We start from the raw sequence: 23050 nt of genomic DNA, 5'->3' as shown, positions 1-23050 counted from the left end.
ACTGTCATTTACAGTATAGTTGCTGATAGGTTTTCATATGCCATATGGCTTGACAATACCACTGCTGGGTATTTATCTTATGAAAATGAAGCAAACAAAATCCACAAATGCACACCTATGTTCATAGAGGCATTATATAAAATAGCCTTACATTTGAAATCAACCTAAACTAATAGCTTTATGACATAGGGGAAGAGAACATGTTTGTATGTGTATAACTGAAATTCTACTCAGCTTTTAAAAATTGATGAAATTATACCTTAGTAACAACATTAATGGGAATTGTGGTAATTGTATTAAGTGAAAGAAGTCAAACAGTGAAAGACAATTTCAGGATGATTTCTCTCACATCTGGAATACAAATAACTGGAGTGTAAAAATCTAACAATATTAAATCTTCACTCTGACAAATATAAAGGTTGCCAGAGGGAAAGAGAGGTGGGAAGGTGGGATGAGTAAAGGTGGTTAATTTGAAAGTTTTATTTATATATTTATTTTTATTAGTTTACAAGTTGTTCACTCATGTCATCCTGAATAGAATAGTCAGAAAACTAGATGAAGGACAACCATGTGAGCAAGCCGGGTTCCGAAGGGGATTCGGCACGATAGACCATATCCACACAGTGACCAAACTCATTGAAGTTTTGCGAGAGTTCAAGATGCCGCTCTGTCTAACATTCATTGACTTAAAGAAGGCCATCTATTCTGTTGAGACGGAAACAGTCATCGAAGCCGTGGCCAAACAGGGCGTTCAAACTCAGTATATCAAAATCCTCCGCAAGGTGTATTGTGGATTCACCACCAGGATCTCACCATTCTACAAGGAAGTGATCATTGATGTAAAGAGAGGGGTGTGGGAGGGTGATACTATTTCACCAAAACTCTTCAGTGCCCCCCTAGAGAACATCATGCAATGACTGGAATGGGAAGGAATGGAAGTTAAGATAGACGGTCAGCAATTACACCACCACTGCTTCGATGATGGCATCGTTCTCATACCGCCAAACATTAGCCAAGTGGCACAAATGCTGGCTGACTTCAACCACGAGTGTGGAAAGGCTGGATTTCAGCTGAATCTCAACAAGACAATGCTCATAAAAAACGAGCTAGTCCCTGAAGCTCCATTTGCTCTCAATGGAACGAACATATCCGAATGCAGCAGCTATGTGTACCTGGGTCGAGAAATCAACATGAGGAACGACTTGGCACCAGAACTGTGCTGTAGGATGAGAGCAGCCTGGAATGCCTTCAAGAGCATCGAAGAAGTGGTTAGGAGGACAAAGGACCTCCGAAACCAAGCACATCTTTTTGATTCCACCGTTCTTCCTGCACTAACATATGGCTCAGAGACCTGGGCCCTATGCAAACAGGATGGGAACACTATTCGGGTATCCCAAAGAGGAATTGAAAAAGCTAAGCTAGGAGTATCACTTTTCACTTAAGTGAGAGAAGGAATCTGGAGTTCTGAACTCTGTCGACAGTCAAGAATCAGGGACTCTATCCCGTTTGCCAAGGCATCAACAATCAAATGGGCCAACCATGTAATGTGATGACCGCTGGACTAGAGCTGTTACCAACTGGATTCCATGGGATGTCAGAAGACCGAGTGGCCGCCCACCAACTAGATGGTCAGATTTCTTCGTCAAATCCCTGAATGAATGATTTGAGGCGCTTTCTGTTCCTGTAGCAAGCGATATCATTGGGCTGCACTAGCACATGACAGGGACAAATGGTGACATTACTGGTGCCCACTCAAGCAAATCTAAGATCAACGGGACAACATGTGATACAAGTGAAGTGATTTTTATTAGTGAATCACCATGAGGTACATTTACAGATTTACAAACGCTCTTACTTGTATTTCAGTCCTACAATGATCAAGTACCCATTTCTCCATCAGTGTCCATTCTCCACCATCTATTATCCTAGTATCCCTCCCAACACAAACACCTCTGTGGCAGGGCATTCCTTTTTCTTCTTTCTCTCCTTTTTTGTGTTGTGTTTTGCAATAGAGGTATTGAGTGGCCATTGTGTTTGGTCTATAGTCTACTTTCAGCACGCATCTCCCATCCCGAGAGATTGGAGCATGCAATTTGGGTAGATGTAGGATAACATAGCCTCATTAGGTCTATTGGGTTACTCCCATCACAGTGCTCCCATTTCTCTGCATTTACTCAATCTTCTGTCTCTCGTCTGTCGCACTCTTTCTTCCTAGCTCTTCATTCTTCCATTCCCACTCTCTGGATATAAACACAGAGGAATGGGAGCACTGTGATGGGAGTAACCCAATAAACCTAAACTACCTGAGGCTATGTTATCCTACAGACTGACTCTTTTTTTCCCTTTATTTGCTTTTTTGGGTCACCTCCAGTGATGTTCAGGGGTTACTCCTGGCTCTGCACTTAGGAATTACTCCTGGCAGTGCTTGGGGGCCATATGGGATGCTGGGGATTGAACCTAGGTTGGCTGCATGCAAGTCAAATGCCCTATCCACTGTACTATCACTCGGCCCCAATTGAAGTAGACTCAGTTATATAACTTCTTAGTTATATGGTGTTAAAGCCAAATGGAATAGTGAAGAAAGGAATTATATTATTTCTTCTTTTGGTTATTATTAGGACATGTTTCTTGCATTCTATGCTCAGTTAGTATGAGCATAATTTGCTCCTAATTGCAAAGGCCATTGAAAAAAAATTCTGGTAAAAAAGGTCTAGCTAAATATCAATATGCTGTACATAATTATACAAATAACAAAATATATTATCAATAATAACATAATTAAGATTTAATTGAGAATGTGATTTGCCTATAAACAAACTTTTGATTTTTGTTTTATGCTTTAGATAATATTTATATTTTTAAAAAAATGGTTACCAGTACACTTTGTAAGATTTTCATAATGTATTTGGAAATATGTTGTTACTTATTAAAGGTAGTATTATAGGATTAAAGACTTCAATATCTACAAGACATATGGGGGAAAACATAGAAAAAACCCTCCACGACATTGAAGCTAAATGTATCTTTAAAGATGATCAAGTAAGTGGAAGCAGAGATAAATAAATGGGCTATATTAAACAAAGAATCTTCTGAAATTCAAATGAAAAGGTGAGCAAGATAAAGATATGGGGATTTCAAAAAATGTTTACCCAATACCCACAGCGTAAGGGGTTTATATTTGAAATACAAATGGCCAAAAGGCACGTGAAAATATGCTCTACAACGCTAACAATCAGGGCCATGCAAATCAAAACAACAATGAGATATCATCTCACACCACAGAGACTGGCACCCATTCAAAAGAATAAAACCAACCAGTGTTGGCATGGATGTGAGAAGAAAGGGACCCTCTTTCTCTGTTGGTGGGAATGCTTATTGGTTCAGCCTTTTTGGAAAACAATATGGACATTCCTCAAAAACTAAAAATTGAGCTTCCATATGACCCCGCAATACTACTTCTGCGAATATATCCTAAGGGAGCAGAAAAGCACAGTAGAAATGACATCTGCACCTGTATGTTCATTGCAGCACTGTTCACAATAGCCAGAATCTGGAAACAACCTGAGAACCCAAGAACAGATGGCTGGTTAAAGAACTTTGGTACATCTACCCAGTGGAATACCATGCAGCTGTTAGGAGAGATGAAGTCATGAAATTTGCTTATAAGTGGATGGACATGGAGAGTAAAATGAGTGAAATGAGTCAGAAAGAGAGGGACAGACTTAGAAGGACTGCACTCATATGTGGAATATAAAATAACATAGTATGAAACTGACATCCAAGAACAGTAGACACAAGGGCCAGGAATATTGCCCCACTATTGGAAGCCTGGCTTCCACTATTGAGCTGGGGGAGAAAGCAGCTGGAATAGAGAGGGGGTCACTAAGTCAATGATGGTGGGAGGAATCTTTCGGGATGGGAAATGTGTGCTGAAAGTAGATAAAGGACCAAATGTGATAGTCTCCCAGTATCTATTTTGCAAACCATAATGCCTAAAAGTGGAGAGATAGTATGGGGGAAATTGCCTGCCATAGAGTCAGAAGGAAGGTTGTAAAGGGAAGGGGGGGTTATACTGGGGAGATTGGTGGTGGAGAATGTGCACTGGTGGAGGGATGGGTACAAAGTTTTCATGTTTGAGTTTCAGTCACATTCAAGTTTCATTTGATCATTGTATGACCGAAACTCAAACATGAAAACTTTGTAATTGTACCTCACTGTGATTCAAATATATATATATAAATAGGAAGAAGAAATGAGTAGAATCTTCCTCAAAGAAGAAAACATATGGCCAATAGGCTCATGAAAATATATTCTGCATTGTTAATCATCAGAGAGAAGCAAATAAAACTAACAATGAGATATCATCAGACATCACAGAGATTGGCACACATCAAAAAGAAAAAGAACAACCGGTGTTGGTGACTATATGGGAGGAAGGGACTCTCGTTCATTGTTGGTGGAAATGCCAACTGGTCCAGCTTTTTTGGGAAAACAATATGGACATTTCTCATAAAAATAGAAATTGAGCCTTCATATGACCCAGCAATACCACTTCTGAACATATATACCCTGGGGGCCAAGAAACACACAGCAGAAATGATATCTGCACTTCTCTGGAAACAACCTGAGTTCTTTTGGTATTTTAGAAAATAAGTGCTATGTGGTATTTTTATTTGTTATGTATTTTGAATCTGAAATACATTCTTTTTCTTAACTATTTTTAAAAGGTTAAATTTGGCATCCAGTACAAGGTCATTTGGGAAGTAATTAAGAGAAGTTTTGAACTCTAATTAAGAATAATTATTTTCTAATTAGTTTTTTATTTTTAACTTCATTTTTTTCTTTTCAAATATTCTTTTATTTTTGACTGTTCAATTTTTTCAAGCTCAGACCTAAATACAATACTGCTTCCAAAGGCATAATAATGAAACTACAAGTAATTTGCAGATTAATAACTTCTCCTCCCTGCTGATCAAATCTCTTACAAATATGAGATTCAAGGATTATTTTCATTTTTAAAGTAAACTAAACCCAGGTTATTTGCAACAAGAACTACGACAATAACACAAATCTCATTGTATGTAATACGAAGTCTAAAAATCTCATCTTATTAATTGAAAACCAAAATCACTTGAAGAAAAGATTTAAGGATTAATTTTTAAATCGTTTTTTAATCTGCCTTTTTATTTTTGGCTATGGAGCAATGAAAATTTATAATGAAAAATAGAGTCCTTAACCTTTAATAATTTTTCATATTTCAACATGCTTAATCCTAAGAAATCAAAACTATACCAGATAAACTGTCTACAATATATTTATTTAGACTGGTTTCCAACCATCTCTTATACAATTTATTTCTAAAACCTCTTATGTGTTAGACAATATAATTTATATTGTGCATTCTCACATTATTGAATAAAATATTGTAGTTTGATAATAGAGTTGGCTTAGCCAGTTTACATATATGTAAAATGTGCAGATTAAACTAGATACTTGATAATGAAACTTTATAGTCTCAAATTCCTATTATATGAGAAAGATAGCCTATATACAGTTGAATATTTATTCTGTCTTTTTTCCTGTTTGGTTAATACTTTAAAATATTTAATTGCAATCAATTCATAAAATCAAGAACTATCTAATTTTATTTCTATGTTTGCTTAGAATTTGGTAATTAAAAAGATAGTATTGATAGCCTTGATAAAACCAAATGTTTATGGTTCTGAAACTAGTGTGATTGTTACCAAATTGGTAGCTATGAAAAAAAATCCTGTATCCTAAATGTTTCCTACCATTCTAAGATGATTTGCTAGTTCATGAAAACCAGGTCAATGACAAAAGATTAAATTGAAGTGTTGCTTTCCCAGTCCATACTTTTATTTCAAATAATCTCCAGGTGCTATTGCTATCTAAAGAAGTAATAACTGCACAAGTCCATAAAATAAGGGAAAAGAGTGTTTAGGTTTAAATATATTTTTAAATGAGATGTTTTATTCTAAAATATTTTCATATGGATCTTAGGTGGAGGGAGTGAAAAGAAATGAGGAAGTCTATTTTTTCTAAAGAGTCTGCAAGATCAGGGCACTAAATAACATATTCCATTCTAAGAACAGAACATTTTCTCAATCACTATTCAATTTCATCCTTATTCCTGATATATTATTCCTGCTTGTCTTTTCCCTTTTTTTTTTTTTTTTTTTGCTTTTTGGGTCACACCTGGCGATGCACAGGGGTTACTCCTGGCTCTGCACTCAGGAATTACCCCTGGCCGTGCTCAGGGGACCATATGGGATGCTGGGATTTGAACCCGGGTCGGCCGCGTGCAAGGCAAATGCCCTACCCGCTGTGCTATCTCTCCAGCCCCTGTCTTTTCCCTTTTTATGAATGTTAATTTTAAAACAACATATCATACTTTACTCCTTTGTTGTATGATTAGGAGAACTTTTGTATGTTGTTGTTGTTTTTGAATTCGCTAGATAACTAAAGCTATATCTACTCAGGATGAGAGGCACAATAATCTCAACTTTGAAATAGCATAGTCATTGAATGGTCTTGACTGGTAGTTTCTTTGAAAAGGGGTATGATGCTGCCAGCAGGTCAACCTGTACCTGCAGGTCAAATGCATCAGCAACTTAATGTGACTTCAGACTTCCTGACACCCCAAAATTGCCTCTGTGCCTATGGCCAGACCTCAACAACTTGGGATCAAGTTTACCAAGAAATTAAATGGCCAAAGTCAGGTATGTGGGGGCCACAACCACAAACCACCTTCAGCTCAGCTATACAACCTTATTATTTGCCTTATTTCAGAGACCCATAGATCTTGAAAGAGATCTTATTTCAGAGACCCATAGATCTTGAAAGAGATCCAAAGCCATGGTTACTCTTGGACCCGCACATGGCTGAACAGACTGGGGTAAATTGGAGGGAGCGGGTTGGCCTGGGGCCCACCCAAACAGAGCCCCAGTAGCTGCTTGCTTCCACAATCCAAAATCTCTGCCATACACTTGGCCTGACTCCATCATCTCAGGAAGGACCTCACCAAGATATAGTCTGCTGAAAATTTGGGCATGCAGGTTTTGTGACTGAAATTTCCAGGCTTTCTCAGAGTTGGGATGGGATACCTCCCCAACTTCCCAATTCACACGGAAGCACTGGCAGTCACCGTCATGAACCAACTCCAGCGCCACCTTGTAAGCTCTACTGCCAGCCTTGCTTCAGAGACCCCTAAATAAATCTCGAAAGAGATCAAAAGCTGCAGAAAAGCTCGGACCTGTTCATGGCTGAATAAGACTGGGGTAAATTGGAGGAGTGCAGGTAGACCTGTGCCAGACCAAGCAGAGTTCCCAACAGCCACTGGCTTCCACAATCTAAAATCGCCGCCATACCCCCATCCTGACTCCACCGTATCAAGATGGACCTCACCAAGATATAATCTGCTGAAAATTTTGTGATGTGGATCTTAGAGCACCAACAGCCCTGCCCCAGAGGCACAGCAGCAAGTCTTGGAAGACACCACAGCACTGGGAATCTCTCCAGGCCCCATACTAAGACAATTTCACTGGGGCACCCCAGATGGAACAATTGTGCTCTCCCCACCTACCCCAGATGGAATCCAGGTAACCAAGAGCTTCCACAAGCAAGGCCGAAGTATGCGTGTTTGTAAAAAACTAAAGCACGCCAAGGGGCGTGTGCACTCGCGGGCTCTCTGGGTGGCTCTGTCTCACCACCTGCATTCAGTGCTCTGGAATCGTTGTGTATGGGCTGGATCAGGACGGCAGTTGGCCAACGACAGGCGAAGGAAGAACGAGGACCAAACTGGTTGCTCGATCAGTTTATTTCATTCTCTCTCTCTGCTTTTCTATCGGCTCTGGATCTCTCTCTGGATCTGTGGATCTGGCCCCCCAACCCACTCTTACAGCCTAGTTAAATCTCCACAGCATGAGGGGGTTGGGGTCTATACCTAGGTGTGGTCACAATCAATAGGGTAAGGTTCCTTTCCCTAAGGGGATGCTTCTCCTAGGACTTAATTCTCTTTCAGCAGGAGGATCCACCCAAGGGCGGAGTCCCATGAGTGTGTTTCTCTTCTCCTTAGCCAGCAAATATACAAGAATTCATAATATTAATCATTTTGTATGGACACAATAAGAGATACATTAAAGCTTATAGAATTGCTCTCCTGGGGCCATCTCAATCTCAGACTACAGTGCTCAGGCCAGACCAGTCTTTCCTATCCCTAGCAGGGTCCTAGTCCCATCATTACTTTTGGATCATGACGGCATTTGTCTATGATCAAGCTCTTAACTTATAGTTAAGAATTAGGCACTTTTGCCAGGCCCATCTCGATGCCAGGGTAGCACATAACTCACTGCTTGCCCTGGATCCGTCCCATCCTTCGTCGGGACCCTGCTTTTGGGGTGCTAGGAACTGAGGGCAACTGAGGCTTAAGTGGAGAAAGCAGATGACCGGGAGGGAATAGTATTCGAAGCCAATTAAGTCCCAAGTTACAAAAACATAATATTGTCTTCTTCTGTCTATACAAAAAAGACATAGCTTTAAAGTAAATTATTCAAAAGGCATAAAGAGGGGAGAAAGGCAATGTTATAATATTTAGTGTCCTAGGAAGGTCTTGTAGGATAACATAGCCTCACGTAGCTTAGGTTTATTGGGTTACTCCCATTACAGTGCTCCTATTCCTCTTTGTTTATTTGTAGCTTCTTTCTTAGTATTCTGTTGACTTGTAAATACTGTTTTTCTCTTCTCCTTGAGTCCTTTGCATAGTCCTTTTTGTATGGACACAGGAAGACTTAACAAATGTTATGCTTTTGTAACCTGGGAGTCATTTGACTCTACATGATATTTTCCTCCAGGGCATCTGTTCTCTTGACCTAAGCCTCAGCTGCCCTTACTTCCTAGCATCCCCAAAGCAGGGTCCCAATGATGTGGGATGAGAAGGACCCAGGGCAAGCAGTGAGTTGCGTGCTACCCTGGCATCGAGATGGGCTGGCCAAAGTGCCTAATGCTTAACTGTAAGTTAAGAGCTTGATCATGGACAAATGTTGTCATGATCCAAACAGTGATAACTAGATTTGGACCCTGCTAGGGTGAGGAATGATTAATCTGGCCTGAGTGCTGTGGTCTGAGCCTGTGGCAAGATGTTGCCAGGAGAGCTGCCTTGCAAGCCTCAATGTATCCCTTGCTATGTCCATACAAAAATAACTAGTATTAAGATGTTAATAAGTTCCTGGACTAAGGAAAAGAAAAAAACCTTAAGAGTCAGGAAGGGCTTTGGAATGCCCTGCCCTCAGGGAGGGCTTTCTTATGTTGATTTTGCTACCTGGCTGGGTGTAGCCTAGAGGGCAAGGTGGGAGAGAGAAGGAGGAGGAGACAGAGAAGCCAGGGAGAAGCAGCAGTTGATCCAGAGAGAGGCTGGTGCTGGGAGTGCGGGAGATGAGGAAGATGGAAGATTGAATAAATGGTAACTAATCAGCAACCAGCTTGGTCCTCGTTCTTCCTTCGCCTGTCCTTGACCACCTGCCGTCCCGATCCAGTCCACACGCTGCGGTTCCAGAGCACCGAACTCGGGCGGTGAGACAGAGCCTCCCAGAGAGCCTGAGAGATGCACTCGCCCCTCCGGGAGCCTTAGTTTTTTACAGGTCTGACCTTACAAATTAGCAGAGTCAGATTAAGGGAAAGTGGATTAACTGTTTTGGGGAAGAGAGCATAGAGAAGTGATTACAAGCTAAACAATGGGTTGGGAGTAATTCGGGAATACCTTGATGGGTGAGACAGGGGTAAGCCTAAACTCTGGGAAAAACCGGGACAAGCCACTCATGGCAAGGGGGGGAGAGGACAAAGTAATGTCATCCTACACGTGTTCTAGATAAATCTCCAGGCCACATGGTGTCAGTGGACCTGTGCTGTCCCTCCAGGGGTCCCTGCCTGCCCAGGCAACTGGCTGTCATGCCCACAATTTGCCTTCAGGCACCATCTTAGCGCACCAATAGCCCTAGTCCCCACACTTCAAATAAATCAAAAAATGTATTAGCGCCATGCAGAGATGTCTCTGGAACCCAACAATTTACAACCTGGAAATTTACATTTACAATCTTGGCCCTGTGAGCTCTCATGATACTCAAAATGAGCAATGGAAAATAAATTATCTAGCATCGGCCCCTGGCAGGCAGGCTTGAATAGTGGTGGGAAATTTTGAGCAAAATATAGGGTCCCAAATTAGAGAGACAGTATTGGGGAAATTGTCTGCCGTAGAGGCAGGGTTAGGACTGGGATATGGGTGGTGGAAAATGTGCACTGGTGAAGGGATGGTTGTTCCATCATTGGTGGCTGAATCTCAAACATAAAAACTTTGTAACTCTATCTCATAATGATACACTGTATCACTGTCATCCTGTTGCTCATCAGTGTGAGACTTGTTGTTACTGTTTTTGGCATATCAAATATGCAATGGGTAGCTTGCCAGGCTCTGCTCTGCAGGCAAGAGACTCTCCTTAGTTTGCCGGGTTCTCCGAAAGGGACCGAGGAATCAAACCCAGTCGGCCGCGTGCAAGGCAAATTAGTAATACAATTTAAATTAGTGATATAATTTTAAAAAAAAGTAATGTGGAGTTCATGCTCAAATCAATCAGTTGAATCAATGGCTGAACAAATAGCAGTATATTATTAAAATAAAAAGAAAAATTGAAAAGTATTTTCTATATTGTGATAAAAACATACATTTGCATATTTAGATATCTCAAGGGCATACTATTAAAAAGACTAGTTATACGTTCATATTTCATCTAAGAAAACATACTAACATTAACACTAATATTTAAAGCACATTTATATTTACCAAGATATTTGATTGCCAAGAATAATTTTTCCCCCCAGTGGCCCTTGCAATTAGGAGTAAAAAACTCCCTTAGTTTAGGCATAGAATGTGAGGAACATGTGCAGATAATAACCAAGGGAAGAAGAGGTTAAATAATTCCTTTCGTCATGAATCCCTTTGGACTGTGACACTATATGATTCAAAAGTTATGTAAGTTAAAAGTTGACAGATAAACTCTTGGACGATGTTTATATTCCAATTTTTAAATGATAAGATAGTTTTCAATCTTGTTTTATTGTTCTTTAGATCTGTTCCAGTTAATGCATTAGGTAAAGGAGAGTAAGTGGAATAAAAAAGAAATACTTCATAAAGAGAAAATAGCTAGGCATAAGTCTTAGCTATTAAAAACTACTATAGATACTATAGATAATTTGAGAATGCTTGGAATACACATTTTAATGGTATATCAGAAAAGAAAACACCTACTAAGGATAAATTTGGAAGACCAAGTAAATTTTGGAGGGTGTGGGACAAGGTGAACCACAACTGCTTTAAGCTAGAGAGATAGCTGGCTTCTATATTTTATAATTAGTCAAGAAATCATATGTTTTAAAAGGATAGTCTGTGGTTAATTAGAAAAGTAGATTTAATTCCAGGGAACACATTAGTTTGTCTTTTTCTTTATTCAACTTTGAAACACCTTTCCAAATATTTCCTTTATTATCTAAAATCTTTACTATATGTCCTATTTCTTTGACACAAATATCAGTTAGTAATTTGGAGGAGTGAATAATCATGTATGCTTTAAATTACCCCAGGTCTTTGTCCACCATATTAAATATAATCATTAGGTTTCTTATTTTATCATGCTCAGTCAATTTACATGTCCGTGCATAAGTACCCATAAAAATTTATTTTTGAAATTGTGACTTTTTTATACTAAACCACAGGGGTAAGTTTCTGATAACTATACAAGTTCTAAAAACATTTTATCTTATACATTTGTTTCATATTCTAACTCTGTGATATCCAAAAAGGCAAAGGCAATATTAATTCTTTGCTGATTCAACAGCAGCTCAAAAAATGTCAAGCATATAGTCATAACAATTATGTATTTTGGTTTTATAGGCCTATTTATATTCCCAAAATGATTTTCTTGTTGCCACAAATCTTAAAACTACAGTAGAAATTCAAACATTTTCTTATCCAATATACATCTCATAAAATAACTCTGATATATGCATTGACTCATAATACTCATTTTCAGAAAACATATCTTGGTTTTGGTTGGGTAAATATAATTAACATGCACATAGTTTACACAGCAGAAACATTTCCGAATGATATTGAATAAATGGAAAACAGGCTATAGAAGTAATTACTGAACACTGATTTGACTTGTTACCATTTTTCTAAAATTTAATTAATAAATACACTGTTTAGATTGTATGTCATATATTGTTGCTTTAACTTTCCCTTGCTATAATTTGGTTTCTATTCATATTCAGTTTTGGCTATTATAACTGTGCACCAAACATACCTTTTAGTAAGTCTAATCCACTGCTAGTGGGGATGTTGTGTCATACAACCCTTGTGGAAAAAAGTATGGGAGTTCTCAATAAACTTAAAATTGAACTGCCATATGAGTTGGAATACCATTTTTGCGCATCTACTTCCACGGTATAAAAACACCCTCTAAAGAAGACATAAGCATACCATTAGTCATTGCTACACTCAGCACAATAGCTAAGACATAGAATCAACTTACATATACAACAACAGATTAATAGATTATGAAGATATGGCATATATACACAATGGAATTCTATGCAGCTACAATGAATGATGAAATCATGCAATTTGCTACAATATGGTTGGAACTGTAAGAAAACTTGTTGAATGAAGCCAGAAAAAGAAAAAAAAAAACAGGATGATATCACCTGTGGTATATAGAATACTGGATGAGGAAATGTAGTAAAAGGGGATTACTCATTCTACAAGATCACCCTCAGTCCCAAGTGTTTAGAGAGGAGACAGAGAAGGAAAGAAATCAAGGATGGAAGAAGAAAACTGGAAGTAATGGGTGAGTAGGCATAAGGGCTTTTGTTATACAAGTGATATGGGTGAGTGGTATAGCCATGTATTCAAAACTGTCACAGTCACTGTCACTGTCATCCCATTGCTCATCCATTTGCTCGAACAGGCACCAGTAACGTCTCCATTGTGAGACTTGTTACTGTTTTTGGCATATTGAATACGCCCCATGGCATAGCTTGCCAGGCTCTGCTGTGCAGGCGAGATACTATCAGTAGCTTGCCGGGCACTCTTAGAGGGACAGAGGATTCAAACCAGGGTCAGTCATGTTCAAGGCAAACTCCCTACCCACTGTGCTATAGTTCTAGCCCAAGATTGTCTCTAGACTATATAATTTCATTGGATTTTTGTTTCCTACGAAATTGAATTATTTGCTTTGTATTGTTTAAAACCTGTTTCGTTCATTTTACTCTGAGTACAGTGTGGCCCAGATAAGTTTTGTAAATCATCTATATTTAGTTGTAACACATCCAAAAATGACAAAGAACATTAGGGATACAAATAAGAATGTGATTCACAAATGCTAATTTCCTAGTCAAATTATCCCTATATTATGATATAATATTTCTCTTATAGAAATCAAAGTAATTCAAAATTTTGTATCATCCCCAGGCCCATCTAGACCCTCACCACCTTCCAGCGCCGGCCCACTGCTCCGCTCCCCTTTTCAAGTTAGTGGAGTGAACGGGCGCCATCCCATCTGTGCCTGCACCTCCCCACCCCCTGAGGTCACCCAGCCACATTTTGTTAGTGGGCGTGGCCTCAACAAAGTGGGCGTGGCTTCAAAAAGTGTGCGTGGCCTCCTCGGAGCAGCGGACTCTAACACGGCCGCAGTTCTTTTTTTTTTTTTTTTCAAATACCAAGTAATTATTTGGTACTTCTAAATATTCATCACCTATATCCCTGATTATCATCTTAGAGGGCCTTAAAATACTTCCTAAATACATTCCAAGCTAATTCCAAATTTCAAAAACTACCAATGAGTAGAAGCAGCTATTCACGCCAAACCTAACGGACCTCACTCTCAAAAAGTATTGCTTGAACTTTCACATAAATAATAGAGGAACATCAGAGAGGGACATCTTCTAGAGGGAGTACAGAAGAAATTGATCACCACTGACCAAGCCCATTTAGAATCCTTTTCCACAACCAGAGGTGAACTTTAAGGCCCCTTTGCCATACTACCACGGTAATATGAAGAAACAGCGCAAATCCCCGCCACAAGGGGAGGACGAAGAAAAGAGTCTTGATGCATCACTAGACCTTACCTACAAACTGGACCTCTCCGATAAAGAATTCAGAGCTGAAATCGTCAAGATGTTCAATCAACTCAATCGAAAGTTTGACAAGGTATTTGTTACATTCAAGGCGGACCTCACAGAAACGATACAACAGACAGCTGAGAAATTACGGGAAGAAATGAGAACAGAAAGAAAAAACCTACAGAAGGAAATCTCAGAAATCAAGGATTCCATAGATGAATTAAAAATCTCAGTGGGTGCCCTCAACAATAGAATGACTGCAGCAGAGGACAGAATCAGTGAGCTTGAAGATCAGCTCCAGGAAGCCTATAGGCAACAACAATCAATGGGGAGAGACCTCAAAATAGCTCTAGGGAGAATTAGAGTCCTAGGGGATGAATTCAAGAGGAACAACATTAGAATCATTGGACTACCAGAACCACAGGGAACCAACCCCAATGAAAAAGCCACAGTCAAAAAAATCATTGCTGAAAAGTTCCCAGAGCTGGACAATGCAGACATCCACATTCAAGGAGCCAGAAGGGTACCAGGTAAAAGAGACCCTTACAGAAAAACTCCCAGACATATCATAGTTAGGATGATGGACGTAACAGATAGAGACACATTACTGCAAGCCGCAAGGTCGAAGAAGGAAATCACATACAATGGAGCACCCCTAAGGTTCACAGCAGACCTATCGGAGGAAACCCTTCAAGCTCGAAGGCAGTGGTGGGATATAGTGAAAAAACTCAATGAGATGAATGCTTCACCAAGAATACTTTATCCGGCTAAACTCATTCAAACTCGAAGGAATTGTACACTATTTTGGGGATAAGCTCAGGAACTTCATAGACTCTAAACCAAACCTAAAAGAAGGTCTAAAGGGGCTACTATAAGACAAGAAAAACCCCTACAAGCACAACAAATATTTACAGAAAGATGGCACAAAACTTTATGACAATAATCTCTCTCATTGTCAATGGTCTTAATTCACCAATTAAGAGACACAGACTGGCAAAATGGATTCAGAGACTCAACCCAACATTCTGCTGCCTGCAAGAAACACATCTGAATAGCCAGAACAAACACAGACTCAAAGTCAAAGGATGGAAAACAATTCTGCAAGCAAACAACTCCCTCAAAAAAGCTGGGGTGGCTTTACTAGTATCAGACAACATAGACTTCAGGTTGAAAAAGATTAGAAGGGATAGTGAAGGACACTTTTTATTAATCAAAGGATATGTGCAGCAGGAAGAAATCACACTCCTAAACGTGTATGCACCCAATGAGGGACCAGCTAAGTACCTATAACAGCTGCTAACAGACCTTAAGAAGGACATTGTGGGCAACACGATAGTAGTTGGAGACTTCAACACTGCCCTATCACCTCTGGACAGATCAAGAAGATTAAAACTCACCAAGGAAATAATGGATTTGAAGGAAGAAATAGAAGAGAGAGGGCTAATAGATCTATACAGGGCTCTATATCCAAAAAAAAGGGAATACACTTTCTTTTCCAGTGCACATGGAACATTTTCCAGAATAGACCATGCACTGGGCCACGCAACATACCTCAACAGAATCAACAAAATAGACGTTGTACCAGCTATGCACTGAAAATAGAAGTTAATCATGGTCAGATGCAGAAAAATAAATCAAACACCTGGAAATTAAATAGCTCGATGTTGAACAATGAGTGGGTCAGGAAGGAAATCAAGGAAGAAATCAAAAGGTACCTGGAAACAAATGAGAATGAAGACACGAGCTACCAGAACCTGTGGGACGCAGCTAAAGCCGTTTTAAGGGGAAAATTTATAGCTCTGCAAGCATATCTCAGGAAGGAAGAAAGTGCCCGCATAAATAACTTGACTTCACAGCTCAAGACCTTAGAAAAGGACCAACAAAAGAAGCCCAAACCAGGCATAAGGAAAGAGATAATAAAACTTAGAGCAGAAATTAACGACATGGAAACCCAAAAGACAATTCAAAAGATCAATGAAACCAAGAGCTGGTTTTTTGAGAAAATAAATAAGATTGATAAACCACTAGCAAGACTCACAAAGAAAGAGAGAGAGAGAACACTTATAAGTCTAATCAGAAATTAAAAGGGGGACATCGCAACAGAAACCAATGAAATTCAACAGATCATCAGAGACTACTTTGAAAATCTGTATGCCACGAAACAAGAGAACCTAGAAGAAATGGATAAATTCCTGGATTCCTATAATCTCCCAAGGCTGAACCAAGAAGACCTGAAGTTCCTGAATTGTCCTATTAACATCAAGGAAATTGAAATGGTAATCAAAAGTCTTCCCCAAAACAAAATCCCTGGTCCAGATGGATTCACTAGCGAATTCTTCCAAACATTTAAAGAGGACCTACTGCTGGTTCTTCTCAAGCTTTTCCGGGAAATTGAAGAAACAGAAACCCCCCCAAACAGTTTCTATGAGGCTCACATCTCCCTAATACCAAAAACAAACAAGGACAGCACAAAAAAAGAAAACTACAGGCCAATATCCCGGATGAACACGGATGCGAAGATTCTCAACAAAATATTAGCAAACAGAATTCAACAACTCATCAAAAAGATCATACACCATGACCAAGTGGGATTCATCCCGGGGATGCAAGGATGGTTTAAGGCAGAGTGGCAGACCAATGGAACAGGGTTGAATACTCTGACACATCCCCCCGAATATATGACCATCTAATCTTTGATAAGGAGCAAAAAAGGCAAAGTGGAGCAAGGAAAGCATGTTTAACAAATTGTGCTGGCAAAACCGGAAAGCTACATGCAAAAAAATGGGCTTAGACCTCCACCTATAACCATGTACAAAAGTCAGATCAAAATGAATTAAGGACCTCAACATCAGACCAGAATCCCTAAGGTACATTGAAGACAAGGTCGGCAAAACCCTCCACGACATTGAAGCCAAAGGTATCTTCAAAGCTGACACACCACTGGCCAAGCATGTGAAAACAGAGATAAATGAATGGTACTATCTCAAACTAAGAAGCTTATGCACCTCAAGAGAAACAGTGGCCAAAGTACAAAGACAATCTACAGAATGGGAAAGGATATTTATGCAGTACCCATCTGATAAAGGGTTGATAACAAGGATATACAATGCACTGGTTGAACTCCACAAGAAGAAAACTGCCAACCCGATCAAAAAATGGAGTGATGAAATGAACAGAAGCTTTCCTAAAGAAGAAATCCGAATGGCTCAGAGGCACATGAGAAAATGTTCCACATCACTAATCATCAGGGAAATGCAGATCAAAACAACCATGAGATATCATCTCACACCACAGAGACTGGCCCACATCCCCAAAAACAAAAGCAACCGTTGTTGGCGTGGATGCGGGTAGAAAGGGACTCTTCTTCACTGCTGGTGGGAATGCCGACTGGTTCAGCCCTTTTGGAAAACAATATGGACGATTCTCAAAAAATTAGAAATTGAGCTTCCATTTGACCCAGCAATACCACTCCTGGGAATATATCCCGGAGAGGCAAAACGGTATAGTAGAGATGGCATATGTATTTCTATGTTCATTGCAGCACTGTTTACAATAGCCAGAATCTGGAAAAAACCAGAGTGCCCCAAAACAGATGACTGGTTAAAGAAACTCTGGTACATCTACACAATGGAATACTATGTAGCTGTCAGAAAACATGAAGTCATGAAATTTGCATATAAGTGGATCAACATGGAAAGTATCATGTTGAGTGAAATGAGTCAGAAAGAAAGAGACAGACATAGAAAGATTGCACTCATATGTGGAATATAATGTAACTAAGAAGTACATGTTGGCAACGATGAAACTTCTGGCAGATATCTCTCTGGACATAGTTACTAAAATACTAAATTACAGAAACCCAAAACTGAGAGGCCGCTAAGTGTGGTCACTCGACCTCATACCTCTTCATCCTCAGCAATGGAAAACAAATTATCTAATGCTTCCTTTTCAGCAGGTCTGACTTTAGGGGAGAGACTCTCCAAACAATAATAGTGAGTTCTGTTGAAATATTGTATGCAATCAAAGTGAAAGTAAAGTGAAATTTATTAGTTACACAGGCGGGGGGGGGCTAAGAGTGGGGGTCTAGGGGAGTGGGGGGGTTAGGGGTGTGGGGGTGCGGGGTGGAGCTATACTGGGATTCTTGGTGGTGGAATATGAGCACTGGTGAAGGGATGGGTATTCGAGCATTGTATAACTGAGATTTAAACCTGAAAACTTTGTAACTTTCCACATGGTGACTCAATAAAAAATTCAAAAAAAAAATGTAAACTGGTAAAAAAAAAAATTTTGTATCATCCCCATTCTGGAAACCCAGAATGAGGCCCCAGAGCACCAGACACTGAACGAAAGGAAACAAAAAACAAAAACAAAAAAGTGTTTCTATATTTAGTTTACTTAATAATATGAGATTCGATTTTCAAGTAGATTGTATGTAGAAGAAATAGTGGCAAAGGTTAAAACTGGGTATTTAAATTCAAAAGAATAGTCAGTATTAATAGACACTGGGAAAAAAGAGGATCATCTAAACCTTAATTTTGAAGTGACTAGGTAAAAGGTTAAATGACTGTGCAGCAGGGAAACAAAATTTTTGTGTAAATCAATGCACTCTTGGCTTTTAGGGGGGAAAATAATTAATTTATTTAAAAAATACCACAAAACTGGGCAAAAGTGATAGTACAATGGGTCAGGTGCGTGCCTTGTACATGGCCAACCTGTGTTCCTGCATCATGTGATCCCCCAAGCATTGCCAGGAGGGACCCTGAGCACAGAGCTAGGAAAAAACCCTGAGCACTGCATGGTGAGAATCAAAGACAAAATCCCAGGTAAATATCTTTATTATTCTTTTATTGTAAGATGCAATTTTGGTTTCCTGGGAATTATATCAATTTCTGAATTTTATTCACAGGAAATAGAAGATTTAAATAGAAGATTTTTATGTTATTTTTTAGGTAACTATAGGATTATAGGTGAAGCGATAACACAGCAGGTATGGCATTTGCCTTGCACATGGCCAACTCGGGTTCCATTCCTCCACCCCTCTCAGTGAGCCTGGCAAGCTATCGAGAGTATCCTGCCCACACGGCAGAGCCTGGCAAGCTATCCATGGCATATTCATTATGCCAAAAACAGTAACAGTCTCACAATGGAGACGTTACTAGTGCCCACTCGAGCAACTCGATGAGCAACGGGGTGACAGTGATTTTTTGTTTTTATAATTTTGGGGCTGGAGAGATAGCACAGCAGGTAGGGTGTTTGCCTTGCACACAATCAACCCGGTTCAATCTCTCCTCCCCCTCTCGGAGAGCCTGGCAAGCTACAGAGAGTATCTTGCCTGCACTGCAGAGCTTGGCAGAGCCTGGCAAGCTACCCATGGCATATTCAATATGCCAAAAACAGTAACAACAAGTCTCACGATGGAGACATTACTGGTGCCTGCTCGAGAAAATCGATGAGAAACTAGATGACAGTGTTGCAGTGATAATTTTGCGGATTTTGGTGGCCACACTAGGTGTTGGTCACAGCTTACTCCTATCTCTGTGCTTAGGGATCACTTTTCTTCTGTTCTCAGATAACTCCTGATGATACTAGAGGACCACACGAGGAACTAGATAGATAGTTCATGAAGTTGAGTGGTATTTAGCCAGGGCCAGCCTCATGCAAATAAGTGTCCTAATTACTGTTCTATCTCTCTAGCCCCGATATCTTTATTTTTTATTTTGGGTCATACCTGGTAATGTTCAGGGATTACACCTGGCTCTGCACTCAGGGATGAGTTCTGGTGACTTTTGGGGGAACCATATGTGGCACCAAGAATTGTGTCAGGGACCATTTTTGTGTAATGCAGCTAGCTTAACCCCTATACTGTTGTTTCAGCCCTATAGTTTTTTTTTTCTTTTTGGGTCACACCCAGCCATGCATAGGGGTTACTCCTGGCTCTGCACTCAGGAATTACTCCTGCCGGTGCTCAGGGGGCCATATGGGATGCTGGGAATCGAACCTGGGTAGACCGAGTGCAAGGCAAACGCCCTACCCGCTGTGCTGTTGCTCCAGTCCCCTATAGTTGATTTTTAAAAATGTTAAAGTTTATGTAAAATTTTGCTGGTAACTCATGGAAATTTATCTTTTGCTTCATTTTGATATTTTATCTTTATTTTACTTTCAGAAGAACAAATAGTGATTTTAAATTCAGCTGTACAATATTTTAGATAATAGTAAGAATTATTTATGTTTTAAAGTAAGATGTGCTCAGTTCTCAGTAATAAACTCAAAAGGAAACAAAATAGTTATAGAAGAGAGTCAGCTGTTTTAATTTACATCTAGCCTGCTTCATTTACAGTAGAAGTTCAATTTTTTGCTCCTCTTAAAATATGTAAAAAAACCAAAGTAATTTAAAAGAACAAATCTGCCTTTATAAGTTCTGGTTCATAAACAAGCTATAATAATCCATTAAATTATATATGTTTTCCATAAACATAGAATACACAAGCTTGGGCGTATAAATTTGCTGCTCTTGAAGATCAGTAATACCATGTCAAATGCCTGAAGAGAGGGATAAATAATTGATTTTTGTCACAAAAGAAATACTAATTGGAACATTTTTTACTTAAATTTTTAAGAAACAAATTGAAATTTTCTCTATTTTGATACTTAAAGATATAAACAGTGTAAATATTCAGAATAAGTTTGTATTTTAAATATGCATTTCCATATAAATATGTATATTTCCTAAACTTTTTGCTAAAATAAATAGAAAATACAATCAAAAATAATGATCATACCTAGTAACTTACAATTCTCTATAAAGTTCTCTATTACACTATTTGTTGCAGGCTCCTTGATAAAAATAATTTTTTTCAATGAAGTGATAGATAAAGTAGATTATGTCGTATAAAACATTTTAATTTGAGACTAAGACATTTTGTTGCAACCAAATATGATAAAGCTATCCAAGACTCAGAGCCTTATGTAGCAACGACATAAAGGGGATTTCAGGGCCTGATCCTGGAATAATTTGATGATGAAAATCAATAATCAATTTTTATATCCTTCATATAAAAAATCAACAAACTTTATCATTAATTTTAAAATATTGAAAGGCAAAAGAATATCTGTCTACCATTGAAAGTAATTAGATCTCTAAGTCATTCTCTGAAAGTTGGAAATTGGGAAGAAAATTTGATCCTTGGGTTTTTTTTTAATTTCTCCATTGAATCTTCATTTCAATAAACAAATAGCACCAGGTAATAGAAATAATCACATAAATCACACTGTATTTGAAGAATACAGTGACCAAAGCAATAGTGAAGTGAGGAGGCCATTTGCCTGTCATGCTGCAGCCCGGGTTGCAATATCTGCATCCTATTTGGTACCACTACCCTGCCAGGAGTGATCACGGAGCACAGAGCCAGAAATAATCCCTGAGAACTGCAGAGTGTCCCACCCCCCAGAACAGAACCCAATAATCTGGGGTGGGAGCAATGGTACAGCAGGTAGGTAGAGTGTTTGCCATCCATACTTATGATCCATATTCCACCCAAGAATTTCATATATCTATTCACCCACTACCCCCTATCCCACCACACCCCACCCCAGTACCACCAGGAATACATCCTGAGTGCAGAGCCAAGGCAGGTGTACCCACTCCAAAAAAAAAAAAAAAACATAGCAACACAAAGTCAATACCCACCCACCCAAACAAACAAACATATACCAAAAATCCAACCCCAAACCCCAAATCATAATTTAAAGAGTACAATGAAAAAGTGAAAATAAATTATCCTTCATTGAACATAAAATTAAGTTCAAGATAGCAACATTAAAAACAAAACCAAGTTTCAAAATGTGAAATCCTTTTGTGATTGTATATGTGAATATCCGTAAAGTTGATTTTGCTAATTAATTTTTTAAGGTAGAATGTTTTTAAAAGTTCCTATATATATAAATGACAGAATTAGATACAATGCTCTTTAGAAATATCATAATAAATTTATTAAATGATGTTTGATAGAAATGCACATATGAAAAGGTCATGGGGACACTTATTGGGAAGATCAGACTATTATAATCTATTTCAATGAATCAGTCAAGCATCTTTGCCTTCTGATATGCTACAGTTCACAGATAAATCCATAATAGATTTAATAATGCTTTTACAGAATGAGGACTGGAGTGATAGCACAATGGGTAGGGCATTTGCCTTACACATGGCCGACTTGGGTTTGATTCCTTGGTCACTCTCGGAGAGCCCGGCAAGCTACCAAGAGTATTGCACCTTCATGGCAGAGCCTGACAAGCTACCCATGGCATATTCGATATGCCAAAAACAATAACAACAAGTCTCCTAATGGAGTGGTTACTGATGCCTGCTCCAGTAAATTGATGTATAAAGAGATGGCAGTGCTTTCAGTGCAGTGCTTTACAGAATGAAAGGCATGATGAAAGAGAGCAATGGGTGAGGGGGAGAATATGTGTGTTAATCAGCTCTTCGATTTATCTTCAAGAAACAAGAACAATGCAATCTAAATAAGTATTGTAATTTAAAGTAAAATTAACATTGAACTTTGTACTTGGCTTTAGTAATTATTATTGTGCTCCCAAGTATTAATATAGTCATTAAAAACTTATTGAGGGATTATTATATTCCATCTACATAAATTTTTGTCTTTAAAATGGAAAGTAAAAAAAAAATATCTGGGGATAAGTTAGCAAAAAAGTGCAAACCCCACCACATTTTCACACAAAAAATCTGAAGACTATAACTGTTGTACTCCATTGAATTGATGAAATTTGCTGAGAGTAGAGATTAAATGTTTAGGACATAGGAGAGAAAAAAAGAATAATAACTATGTGAGATGACAGATTT

This window comes from Sorex araneus, chromosome 1, assembly GCF_027595985.1.
Source record: "Sorex araneus isolate mSorAra2 chromosome 1, mSorAra2.pri, whole genome shotgun sequence".
In the NCBI taxonomy this organism is placed as follows: domain Eukaryota; kingdom Metazoa; phylum Chordata; class Mammalia; order Eulipotyphla; family Soricidae; genus Sorex; species Sorex araneus.
The sequence above is the reverse complement of the archived record's forward strand: the minus strand, read 5'-3'. Positions refer to the sequence as shown.